We start from the raw sequence: 14,473 nt of genomic DNA, 5'->3' as shown, positions 1-14,473 counted from the left end.
TGCAAAGAGCCAGGGCCTATCATGGCAGCATTAGAACAAGGCAGGCAAAAATCTGGGAAGGGGGACCAGGCCACAATCGTGCATATACCTGTATTATACATCCATTCCTGGCCAATTCATTCACAGTTAATAGTTAAACTAACATGGATTCTTGGGGGAAGAAACCTGGGTGCGAATTTATAAGCCCAGGTTGTCACAAGGACGTGGTGTAGTGATTTGGTAATTACGAAAGCACTGGGCCAACCCACTAGACTACATGTACTGTATGTTACTTAAAATAGCCTTATATTCCTCTGTCTTTTAAACTGATTGAATTACACTACTGTTTGTAAAGGTGACGGCAGCCTTTTTTAAATCAAAATTGTGCTTTTTTTTTGGTGTGACCGCATGTTCAGTTGACAATATTTCTAATAATACTTGGCACAACACTGACTGGTAATGCCAGTGAATATAAGCGGCTGAATATAAGAGCTTTTCTTACATTTTAACACAGTAAAATGACTTGTGTGATAACCGCTCCTTTTTAAGTCACTTGTTCCATTAGAGATTTATGGTGTGGTATAATTAATTACCTCTAATCTTAGAAAGTTTTTTAAATTCATGGTACGTTACCCCAGTGTGCTCAGATCACAGCTCTCACCATCCAGTTGATTTTATTTTTTAACTTGTCTGCGGCTCATTCGTCAGTGTACACAACTTCACTTCTTGTTTGTGAGCTATTGCAAAAATAAAAAAAAACAAAAGCAATATTGTCAAAAAATTTAGATTGATGTAACCGAAAATTTCATGATGAACATGTTAGGCTGGTTTTTGGTATTTTACTAAAGCATTGTGACTGCCTAAAATTAAATTATTACATTTGTCTCATGAAAGTAATACACATGATGTATATTTCAAACAATAGTAAGTACTCTCAAGTGTTAACTTTTGCATGATATTTAGTAATATGTACTAATACTCACTGTGTATTTTGTTTAGAATAACATCAAAACTTTTTTCCTTTGTCAGAATACTGTTTATGGTATTTCAGAGTAGCCAAGTGTTGTTTTTCTTTCAGAAGGGATGTACAATGGGCCCTACTGCTAGAGATAGTGTTGGGTTTACTTATTAAAGTAACCAGCATGCATCTTCATATTTGTTGTTTATATGACTTATTGTATACAACAAAATCATCTCAAGGTATTTCCCCATAATCAGACCATCATGAATAAAACCAAATACAATTTAACAGAATAGTGAAAACAGATAAAACTCTTTAGTTGTAAATAAATAAATATTAAAGAGCAGGGATGAATATTAATCATTGAGAATTATCAAATACACATCAATATAGCGGCATCCATAAATATTATTTAAATGCAGCCAGCTTTGCAGAGGCCCTAATAGTTTCCATAAGCTTTTTCCATAGGCAGGGACTACAAGATCAGAAAAAGTATCTGTCCACTATGAGGCTTCTTCAGAGGAGCACCCAGATGATGAGGTGATTGAGATCTAAGAGAATGTATTGTGTGTAGGTCTTGCAGTTTGGCAGGAGTAGTAAAATTAGAGTGAATTTGTCCAAATATCACACACTCAGCCTCTCTGTGGTCTTTAGGGAGAGACCATCTAATAGGCACAATAGTCAAGCTGGGATGATGCGGAAGGATGTATGAATTTCTCTGCGTTGTGGCTAGACAAAAATAGCTTATATTTCCCTGAAGTGATGAAATTGAAATTCTGTAGATGGATGCAATACAATTGGGGGAATAAAAGAAAGTGTAGGGTCAATTTTAAAACACCTGGGCCTCATTTATAAAACTGTGCATGGATTCAAGCATGAAAATATGTGTACGCCAAAATAAATAAAAAAAACAAACTGATTTATATATCCTGGCAAATGCACATTTCTATGCAATTTACTCCTTGTAAATGTGCGTACAAGAACATGCCTCAAATGATGCCCTGAAACATCCATGTGTGGAGCATGCTAACGAACATCATGGACAAGCAGTCACGATGCCGCAGCGCTTCAGTGCCTGGTAGAGCAGCCTTACACTTAACATATTGAGACCCCGACACCTGTATTCAAGAGGATGTGGCTGCACACTGCACCTGAGAGTGCAAGGTTGTACATGCCGTTATAGCACCTCTGCTCTGAGTACTGGTGGTCAGGGAAAGATATAAGGTGCCAGCGTCTGAGGAGAAAGTCGCTACCACATGGCACATACAATGACATCACTGCTGTTACAAATCCGTGAAAAGCTGCGGGTTCAGCCAGTTACCTTGCCAATAAGCCAGCCACTGGAAACAGCACCATCATATCTGTCAAAGCTACTTTACCTCACAATAAAGACTCTCTGTGCCTGCTTGTGTTGGGTTTATGGAGCTGAAGCGCCCCTTGCTGTCCACTATATATAAATATATATTATATATATATATATATATATATACAGTATATATATATATATAAACTGTCTAGCTCATTTTAATGTGTAATTGCAACTCTTTGCTTTAGAAAACATTGATTTGAAAACTAATTAGCATACTGTATTACATCTTCCCACAAGAGTGCAGTTGTTTACAGTTTTACAGGTGGGATTATTACAATATTTAGCCTGATTTGAACCATACTCCCTTTTTAAAAAAATGAATGAGAATTAATATGTGGTACCACATTTAGTAGGTACACTATGCAAATCTGGGATATATAATGAGATTTTGTGAAGTTCCTAATGATAACTGCCAACTGTGAAGAAATGAATGCACAGTTTGCGTGTGTGATTGCATCGTAAATGAGGCCAGACATGTCTCTGATGGCAGGTTTGCACGTTCTGCATTTAGAACTCATTTAGTTGCATTTTTCTCAAATGACAGACTAGAAGAAAGGTAACCTATTATTTTTTAAGACATGTATTTCCCTTGAAATCGTCTAAAAGAGCCCTGTTGCATATACATGTTATGTTTGCTGTTCAGAGGCACAGCATTTAAAAACCAAGCAATAAATTCTGCGTTTTTACAAGTCTAATAAGTAACAGGAGGCCTGATCACAAAAACACTTGCACACATTTATGAAGTTTTGCATTGAGACCAATAAAAAGAATGTAAAGTAGCAAATGACATTGAAAATATCTGTTTCTGTAGGAGTTGTAACAATCCATACAATGCATGATTTTCTTGAAGATAAATGTTAAGTTACAAGTAGATTTAGTGCATGAATAAGACTGATGTAAAACTAGTGCAAGGTTAGTTAATAATTCAAAACAGATAACATTGGACAAAGGATCAATTTGTTAACATGACAATAATCGCTCACGTTGTGTTTCTGGTAACTTGTGCATTCACTATGATCTCACCATCAAAAGCCAAGACCACCGCTGCTCTTCTTTGCTGTCGTGCATGTTGCCAAATATCCGGCAGCTCCTTTCATCCTTCTGACAGCATGGCACGAAAATGTGAGCTTTCATTGGACAGGAGAGCAGATGGGGTGTCAAACTCGACCACCTATAGTAACAGGCAAGTAAGCAGACATTTGAGTGGAGAACTTAAGCAGATCATAAGTTAGGAAACCATTTTGTTAGACTGCCTCCTAGGCAGTGCCCTGATAGACTGAGCATTCATTTTAGTTCATTATACTTCTCTCCGAATGCTTCAACAACACCATTTTCTAGAGGAGCACACGTACCTCTCCTTGGTGTAGCACCATGATGCGATCACAACTGAGGACAGTATTCAGTCTGTGAGCGATGATCAAAGTTGTGCAACTTCTAAAGGAGTTATGGATCATTTCTTGAATAAGTGTGTCGGTTTCCAGGTCAACTGCAGCTGTTGCTTCATCCAAAAGTACAATCTGGTCAGAATGAAGAATATTTTAAATGTAGAGCAACAATTATGAACATTAACACAGTGTGTCTAACCTAAATGTCTTATGGCTAATAAGAAAAGTCCAAGAAAGGGGGAGTTTGCTGGCCTTCAGCCACCACAATGTTCTAGCTGGTTTCCAAGCCTGGCCTTTATTTCACAGAGGACTTGGTTCGAAACCTTATGGTATGGTGAGATCCAAGGATCTCGAGTCCGCTGTGGCCTTCCTGCAAACCGCACAGGTTGTCACAATTTAGTCAAAAACTAAATAACGAAAATGGCTAAAACTAAATGAAGAAAAGGGTCAAAAGCTCTAGGACGTATATTAGAACAGGCATGGTATGAAGTTAAATAACATCCATCCATCCATTTTCCAACCCGCTGAATCCGAACACAGGGTCACGGGGGTCTGCTGGAGCCAATCCCAGCTGACACGGCACAAGGCAGGGAACCAATCCTGGGCAGGGTGCCAACCCACCACAGGACACACACAAACACACCCACACACCAAGCACATACTAGGGCCAATTTAGAATCACCAATCTACCTAACCTACATATCTTTGGACTGTGGGAGGAAACCGGAGCGCCCGCAGGAAACCCACGCAGACACGGGGAGAACATGCAAACTCCACGCAGGGAGGACCCGGGAAGTGAACCCGGGTCTCCTAACTGCGAGGCAGCAGCGCTCCCACTGTGCCACCGTGCCGCCCAAGTTATATAACAAGCATATTAAATATAGTGCTAGGGCAGCAGCATCAGTGGTTAATGAAACTGAAGTTTAATGTGATTCTGCTGTTGCTTTTATCACGTTTTGATCTTATGTACACATTGAGGATTCCTTCATATATTTGGCTAGATACCGTATATGCTTGATTTAGTTGCTCCTTACTAATAATTATTATTCTATACATTTATAAAGAACTTTACTCACTACTCAAAGCTCTTTAGTGAGTGGGGAGCCACTTCAACCTCCACCAGTGTGTGGCTCCCACCTGAATGATATGATGTGACGGCAGCCATTTTTGCACCAGTACGCTCACCACACATTAGCTGTTAGGTGATGAAGAGAGATTCTGTAATTATCCAGTTAGAGGCAGGGGATGATTAGGGGGCTAGAATGACTAGGCCATGAAGGGCAAATTTAGTCAGGACAATGGGATATACCTTACTCTTTCCGAAGGACGCCCAGAGATCGTTAATGACCACAGAGAATCAGGACCTCGGTTTTACATCTCATCCTAAGGATGGTGCCATTTTTACAGCACAGCATCCCCATCACTGCACTGGGGCCTTGGGCTCCACATTCAGACCACAGGGTAAACACCCCCTGCTGGCCTCACCAACACCACTCCCAGCAGCAACACAAGCTTTTTCCCTAGACAGACTCTCATCCAAGTACTGGCCGGGCCCTAATGTGAAGTGGGGTGGGGGTCAGTTTGGAGGCAAAATAGGAACACTGTGGGGTGGTCTGTACAGAAAATGTATTGTTTTTGTAATGGCATCATCAGTAACAATATTAGCAGGTGCGGTGGCAAGAACTGTGTGATACTGACTTGAACTGAGCAGACACCATTGTAGAAGCTGCCTCCCAGCTTTTGGTGTCCTACTGCCCACCACAGGGCACAAGTGGCCTCCCTCCTCAGGGAGAATGTCTTATTTTTCCACAGTGGCTGCCTGAGCGGTGCTTTTACGGATGTCAGTCTGAAATCCACGAGAACTGAAGAAAGATAGGACAGTTTTGTCATCTTGTCTGAATAGGAGCTTGTGTGTCAAGTGAATTTTGCGGTTGTCATTAATGAGTGTGGGGATGAATTGTGTAGAAATGAGTGCAGTAAGATCCATCCATCCTCTTTCGCTTATCCGAGATCGGGTCGTGGGGGCAGCAGCTTGAGCAGAGATGCCCAGACTTCCCTCTCCCCGGCCACTTCTTCTAGCTCTTCCAGGAGAGTCCCAACATAGTTCCTCCAGCGTGTCCTGGGTCTTCCCTGGGGCCTCCTCCCGGTTAGACGTAAGATCAGATCTATTATTTACTTTTTTATTTTGTTTTATATGATGTGAACAGGGCATTTTGTTGCTTTAGGTTTACAGTGTTACAAAACACAAGCTGATGATCTCAAAAAGTACACGCTGGTATTGTTTTGCATTTGGGTTGAAATGTTACATAATAGGGATTTATAATGTTTTATATTGTATCTGCAATGTTATGAAGTACACATAGATAAGTAATCAGTTAGCGACAGCAAGTGGCTAATGGCTGGTATGGGTCTCTCATGGACTCTGGCATGTGTGTCAGTGCTCCTGCTGCCATGTATTCATTGTGTAGCTAAGAAAGCCTTCATGATGCATCATTTCAACAACTATCCATTTAGAAGAAATATGGGACTGGCATCCACTGCCATAGCCCGCATGTCTACAGTGGACATGATGGGGTCTGTTTATGCTGGTCAGTTTGGAATTCAGAAAATATCTCTTTTTGTATGCTACACTACTTGTAGCCTTTTCATTCTTGCCACAAGGCCACCAGTTTCCTTTGTTGCCTTTGGTATTACTGGTGTCTGAGTTTCCTATTTTGCGTTGTGCTTTGGGTCTCTGCCCTGTTGGAAGAGAGACAGAGGTTAGGAGCATGCACTGATACAGCACGTTGCCACATCCACCACATGACACACCACCTCAGGATCCCAGATTAGGACCTGAGTGCAGCCATGCAACAGGTGACACCTCAGCACCACACTAGTTCAAATGGAATGAAACAGTGTGAGGTTTTTTTATGGTGGCTAGAGTGTCAACCCTGCCAACAACCCCCAAGTTTTCCCTGTAGGTTGGAGGGCCCATCTGCAAGGTTGGATGCAGGTTAACGTCATACCCAGGACAGAGCAATTGCAGGTTAAGGGCCTTGCTCAAGAGCCCAACTGAGCAAGGATTTGAACTTAATATTTGCTGCTACAGGGAGCAAATGTCATGATCTGAACAGAGGAATGACATATGCCCACCACAATTAGTTGAACATCAGACATGCCACTGCATTTTGAATCTTCTTCAGTGACTTGGTGACACATGCCAGTTCTCCTGGAAACAAAGACTTACAGCGGTCAAGAGGTGATGAGACCAAAGCATGGACCAGGAGTTGTGCTGCATACTCCATCAGATACAGTCTGACTTTGCGGATGTTGTACTGAGTTCGCCTAAGCCTAGTTGCTGGTCCAGCGCACACTGGAGCAGGTTTTAATGCAAGATATCTCTATAGTGTGATCTGTACAACTCTTGGCTGGCCCCAGCTAGTCTGTTAGACCCTGCCACTGAAAACCAACTTCATGATGCTGCCACCACCGGGCTTCACTGTGGTAATGCTATTGCACAGGTGATGAGCAGTGCATGGTTTCTTCCAGACATGATGTTTAGAATTGAGGCCAAACAGCTCAATCTAGATTTCATCATACCATAGAGTCTTGTTTGTCACAGTTTGAGATGCTTTAGGTGCCTTTCTGCAAAATCTAAGCAGGCTTTCATGTGTCATCTGGCTACTCTGACATAAAGCTCAGGTTAGTGAAGTGTTGCAGTGGTGGTTGTCTTTCTGGAAGTTTCTCCCATCTCCAAACAGGTTCTCAGGAAGACAGCCAGATTGACCATCTGATTCTTGATCACCTAACTTCATAAAAGGCCCTTCTCTCAGGATAACACAGTTTAGCCCAGTTGCCAGCTGTAGGAAGAATCAAGGTTGTTACAAACATTTCTAATTTAAGAATCATGTAGGCCACTGTGCTGCCTGAATTTTTGTGTATCCTTCTCCAGATCTGTGCCTCAACACAATTCTGTCTACTGTCATAATTGTTTCGACTTCAGGCCTTGTTTTTTTTTTTCTCCGATACACAATGGGACCTTACATAGACAGGTGTGTCTCTTTCATAAGCATGTCTAGTCAACCGAATGGACCATGGGAAAACTCCAAACAAGGAGTAAAATCATCTCAGTGATGATCAAAAAATGTGAGGACCCTGAGGCAAATTTCAAGTGTCATCGCAAAGGGAAAATTTTACTTTAAATGATTTTAGCACTAGCAAAATATGAAAAAAGTGAAGAGGTCAAAATACTTTCTGACTCCACTGTTTATAAATCCAGCATTTCATTTCTCACTGAGCAGGAGAGAGGACTGCGTGAAAACCCTGCTAGTCAGCATCAGGAGAGCTATTAGAACAGAGTATGGCTACAAAATGGAAGCAGATATAACAAAAGGCTAGATAACTGAAGAAATGAAGACCATACTAAATAATGAAAGTTTACAGACAAGGGTTTCCGTTCGATGAGCCAGCAACTGAACACTAATGCAAGGTAAGATAATAGTTCATTTACACAAGGAGACTCTACTTATATTAGCAGTCTCAAGGTGGTGGTACCCAGTGTGTATGATCAATAGTTTTAGATTAAAAGATTTATATAGTCAAATACATATCTTTATTTTCTATTTAATTTGTAGTTTTTTGTATATTGTGAGAGTGTTTTAGGACGCTACCAGACAATTAAGACATGTTTTTTCACTTGGAAGCTGCACTGAAGCACTCAGCTATGGGTGTGAAAAGTGTTAGAAATGGAGATGTAGCACCAGCAGTTCAAATTTTGCATGTAAATCCAAAACATGACATGGGATCTGATCATACATAACAAACCCCAAAATATTTATGGAAATAAATAGATGGCGAGTTTATCATCTGGGCTTCTTTTCATAATATACTTTGCATTGTAAGATTCTGAAACATACTATTACATTTCATAGAATTTTAATGTATTAATATACAAATTCAATAAATAATTCAAAGAAAAAATGAAATTGTATGTTTCCTGGAAATGATGCAGAGTGGTACTGAGGATTAGAGATCATTACAATCTTCCATCCATCCATCCATTATCCAGCCCACTATATCCTAACTACAGGGTCATGGGGGTCTGCTGGAGCCAATCCCAGACAACACAGGGTGCAAGGCAGGAAACAAACCCCGGGCAGGGCGCCAGCCCACCGCAGTCATTACAATCTATTAAATGTTTTGAAATTCTGTCAGTGATAATAGTGAAAAGTCAAGCAAAATGACACCTTTTATTGGCTAATTAAAAAGATTACAATATGCAAGCTTTAGAGGCAACTCAGGCCCCTTCTTCAGGTCAGTGTTAGTGTAATTCTGAAAATAACAGTATGCAAGAAACAAAGCAGTGACATCCATTCAAAAAGTTGGCCAAAATGAATCAGTGATTACCACTCTTCATTTACGTAACCATTCTATCTACTATATAGTATAAGTTCTGCATGTCCAGTCCCTCAGAGCAATCTGATTGATCAGTTTGGCTTTGGCGATGCAACGAAAGAGGCAGTGCGAGTGCGAGAGACAAGTGAAGGAGTAAAGGCATATGGGCCACGCTGAGAGAGTGGCCTTCAAAGATGGCAAGTATACAACTGGACAGGAGGTGTGAGAATAATGAAACCGTATGAGATGCAGGCTTTACAGGAATGCACTCTAGACAGGGAGAGCTGGTGAAGAGGTTCACAGAAACGAGAATACGGAGGAAAGGTGCTGAAGGTACACATAGGGCAAGAGGTAGCAAATATTTTTGAATTATTCTGTTACCTGTCCGTGATGCGTACTGTGGCTAGTACCTTATAAAATCAATGACAAAATTCATGGTATGGTCTTTGTGTTACATGGACCAGCTGTATATTATATCACACAAATTATACCAGTTTGACAAATTTACAGTAGCTGTTAATTGTCCTTTTTAGGTAAACAAAACTTGAGCAGAACACCTAAATTAAAAATGGTCAATGCTGTCATGTCAACATGTTTTTCAAATGTTCAGTGAATCACTGAAACTAAATTTACATTGCATTGCAGCCTTTATTTAAACCATCAGTTAGTTTGTTCTGCTTGGCATCCACTTTTCCATAAAACCAGCTGATTCAACTACTGAACAGTCACAACCTTGGCATTGTGAACATTAGAAAAGACATATAAAATTCAGCTCCAAAGAGAATAACAACAATTCAAGATAATACTACCTACATTATTTTATAGATATGAATGTATGTGCATGACAATATTTCCCAGAAGCTATTACTGAACTGGTTATTTTTCTGATTTATAATTACAGTATAAGACAAAATACTGTAAAATGCATCAAAACACTTTGCAGACAGTCTTGCCTTCTCATTGTTTTGGACAGTAAAGCTACAGTATCTGTCTGTTTATTACCTTGCTTTGTCGCAGCAGAGCCCGTGCCACACATAAAAGCTGACGCTCTCCAACTGAGAAGTTCTCGCCATTCTCTAAAACAGTCGAGTCCAACATTTGAGGCAAATTTATTACCTGTAAACGTTAAAAGTGTAGAGGGTAATTATTGTCACATGTTCGGAGTATGGTGAAATTCTTACTTGTGTTTGTTAATCAACATTAAATGAGTACATTAAAATAGAAACAAGATATTTAAACGCTATATCTTCACAATGACAGAATAAAAGTGCATCAAAGGTAGACATGAGGAAAAGATTCTATCAGCTGAAGTAGCATTGTCACACATATCCCAGTGTATCACCACACATTAAAGTCTATCAAAAAATCTCTTTATAGCTTTGATGAACTCATATTTATAATGCATATGAAAAGTATTCACTCTTTAGAAATGTTCGTCTTTTATTGTTACACAGAGCATTTCCTCTCCATGCCACATAAGTTAATGCTTAAAGCAAGCTGGACTCGTGCAAATCGGTATGCACATGAAGATCACTACCCCAAATGTAGATGAGCGCACACAGAATCAACTGGGTGCCAACTGTATCGTAGTAGCCAGCATATTACCCTGAAGATGGGTGGGGCTGGATGGGTGATTGACAGCAGACTGACACACAGGCACACAGAACTCTGCATCCCACAAACCCCTGGAAGGTAGGCGGAGACTCCCAGGGCACTGAATCAATAGAGCCTTGCAGAGGAATAGCGGGATTCATGGAGACAGACAAACATGTCATTGTGACTCTGCGAGATGATCTGGGACACTAGAAGGTGAACATAACTTCAAAAAATGCACAAGAATTGTGGTGGCTAGTTTCTGTAACTGTTACTTTATGAGGTGTTTGCTGTGGCCATAACAGCGGGAAGGCGATTTCCTGTGAAAGTACAGCTGTGGATCATTCATTGTTAAATAAAAGTGCCTGTTACTCTCATTGAGCGTGTGTGCCTTGGTCCTTCCATCTTGGTGCTTGTTACAGGATGTTGTTGCATTCTTAAAATGTGAACTTGTATTCCTAGCTGGGAGTGGGTGTAGGACACACCATATATAGTTCTCACGTCCTATCCTGAGGTCAAACTTTTAGTGCAGCTCTGAGGCGCTTGATAAATTTACAGGCACAGATCTTAATCCAACTGAGAATTTGTGGCTGGACTTGAAAAAGGCTGTTCACTCATAATCCCCGTAACGTGACAAAGCTAGAGCAGGTTTGCTAAGACAAATGGAGTCAAAAAATGTCAGTGTCCAAACGAGCAAAGCTGATAGAGACCTGTGCACACAGACTCAAGGCTGTCATACCTAAGAAGCATGTAGTAAATATTGACTTGAAGGGGGTGAACTGTTTTGTGTTTTATATTTGTTTTAATTCAGCGTGGATCTGTTTTCACTTTAACACTGAAGAGTCTTTTTTTTCTGTTGATCAGTTTCAAAAAAACCAAATTTAATCCACTGTAAGTCAATGTTGTATAATAGTAAAATGAGAAAAATTTCCATGAGGGTGATACTGTACATACTGTATATTACAGAGTTGTGGTTAATCAAAGTCTTATCTTTGCTAGAAAGGTTGATAGGCAGAAAGTAAAACTGGGCCCAGAATTGCTTTCATTATAACAGGACAGTTTCATTGTTGCCAGTCAACTGATCTGTATTATTATGATGTGAGTGAAAACCGGGGCAGCAAAAGGTTACTTATGTGACGACAAAAAAAAAAAGAAAAAGATGCAAACCCCACATGGAAGGTGTCCCATGTGACAATCAAAGAATTCTAATCAATGTAACGCTTTGTTGCTAACCATGACACTGTCCTACTCTCAAATTTGAAATACAGAATCCAGACCTATAATGAAATATGATCCTGAAGGGTTAATTCTGCTCCTAAAGTCCCATTCAGTAGTACTTTTGCATTAATGGACAGGGACCCCAGTAGTATTGAACAGTCTGTTTGTTCTTTTTATCGTCAACTGCTATGGATATAACTTTGGGGCCCAATGGTAAAATAATACGCTTGATGAGATATTGACTTCCAGTCAGCCTTAAATTGGATGTCTTTGTGTTGAAGGTTGCCTTTTCATGTTCTCATTGCCTCGCTGCCCTTCCACTTGGCATTGATACACTTTGCTGAATAAATTGCTACTCGCCTCATTCATTTACGGCACTTGCATGTACAGTATGTTGGGTAGTTGAGGAAGCTACGATTTTCACACGGAGTAATGAAGGTAGACAGGATTAGAAATAAATATATTAGAGGGACAAAACAGGTATGACAGTTTGTTCGACCAAGGGAGAGTGGCTAGAGGTGGTTTGGGCACGTGCAGAAGAGTGATGAAGGAACATCGGGAAGGGGAAAAGAGGAAGGCCAAAGATATGGTTTATGTGATGCAGGAGGACATGAATGCAGTCGGTGTGGCAAAAAAATGATGTAAAAGACAGGGATAGATGGAGACAGATGATCCGCTGTGGTGACCCCTAAATGGGAGCAGCTGAAAGAAGAAGAAGCAGCACATATGGTGGATATTTCAAAGGAAAAATAGACTTTGTGTGCCTAAAAAATTTGTCAGAGCCTAGCACGTAAACCAAGGTTATCAAGGATATGTAACAAAGTGTTGAATCATCATCATCAATCCTCTTCGTCCCTTGTGGGACATAAGGCTTCAATGAGTGTTGAATAGTACATTTTATTAATTTTTTTTAAATCAATTAAAATAAAACTTATGTCTAGTAACAAAAAGGAAATCAGTTACAGAAAAACAGAAGTAGGCTATTGGAAATTGGAACAGTTTTTAGAATCAGCTTTTTGAATCTTCAATATGACAATTCTCAAAATAATGTTACAATTAACACATTATAAATTTGTCTGTTAAAAATTGCTATCTCTGGTAGCAAACCCCATTTTTCTGATTTCTATCATGATGTCCCCATGATGAAAGTTCATTGATGGACAGACACTGCATAATGTCACCAGTACTTTTTATGTAGTATCAATTTCTTCCTACTTGATTTTGCCCAAGTAAACTGAAAACAGTTTCAACTGTTTTCATTCTTCACCTACATTCTGTCCAGAGTGCAGTACTCCGTAAAAGACACTGACTATTAGCATGTTTCTGAAACCCTCTATCACATTCTAGTGCCATTTTCTAATTTTTAAAACCACATTTTGTGAACATGTCCAAATAGTTTAGAGTGCCAAAATTCAGATGCAGTGAAAAATTCAGATCCCCATGAAAATCAGATTTCCCACTGTGCTTTATGTATATGTGCAGAGCTTTCAAAAGCATCCGTGCAAGCAGGATTTGGAATTTTTCACTACACCGGTAGGGAAAACAAAAATAACCATCTTGCTTAACTGAACATTGGAGCCAAGGCTGGAACATTAACAGGCTGAGTTGAACAACCTAGCATGTCCACTGAGTATTCATTGACGGTAAGTTTTCAAAGCAGGTTGACATGGCGTATCACTGTTAAAGTCTTCAGTGCTACTTTTCTTAACAGATAAGCTAGCAGTACAAGAGATATTAGCTTCATTATTTTCACGGAAGGGGTTCCTCAACATTTGGGTTACTACTGTAATCAGACTGACCCCCCAGTTTTGTTGCTTTCTAAGAGCGCAGTCTGTAGTAAGAAAAGGCTGATCGTGAAAATGAAGTATAAAACCAGATTAGTAAAACGCTGTTATAAGTGCAGGAGCTCACAAATGGAAAAAACTTAATACCTTCAAAATGGACCATAGTATACAGGCTAGAATCCTAACTGGCCAGCCCTAAAATAGGTCTCACCCCAGGGGAGCCATCCCCTCAGAAAAGACTTGACATACTTCATTAATCCCCAGGGGGATTTTGTCTTTTTGGATGACCCTTGGGGGTCAGAGCCCTGGGTCACCCATTGTTCAGCACCATTGGAGCAATTTTAGGTTAAGGGCCTTAGAGAGTAGGATTCCTTCTGGCAGTAATGGGATTTGAATCTGCAACTTTCCAGATAAAAGCACAGATCCTTAGTCTCAGAGTCACCACTCTACTTTTAAAATTCAGTCTCAGACAGCTCAAAATTTGTCTCACAAGAAGGAATACCATGCAACTCTGTTTGTACAGGGACAAGTCCCACCAATAACTTTATAAATAAGGATTTATTAACAAAAATAACGAAATAACAAAAAATTAAAAATTATCAAAAATAAGAGTGGCAAAAAGGATTTACCTAAAAGGCAATCCATGGCAAACAAGTCCTAAATTATAATCCAACAGAGTAAGCCAATAAAAAGAAGCTTTTCCCATGAACCTTTATCGGGTAGGGTGCAGTCCTTCAACTGTGATAGACTGGTGGCCCCGCCTTCTAGGGAACCACCCCTTTTAAAAAAGCAGTACGTAAATGTTTCT

The sequence above is a fragment of the Erpetoichthys calabaricus genome, chromosome 12 (genome assembly GCF_900747795.2).
Source record: "Erpetoichthys calabaricus chromosome 12, fErpCal1.3, whole genome shotgun sequence".
Classification (NCBI taxonomy): domain Eukaryota; kingdom Metazoa; phylum Chordata; class Cladistia; order Polypteriformes; family Polypteridae; genus Erpetoichthys; species Erpetoichthys calabaricus.
The sequence above is the reverse complement of the archived record's forward strand: the minus strand, read 5'-3'. Positions refer to the sequence as shown.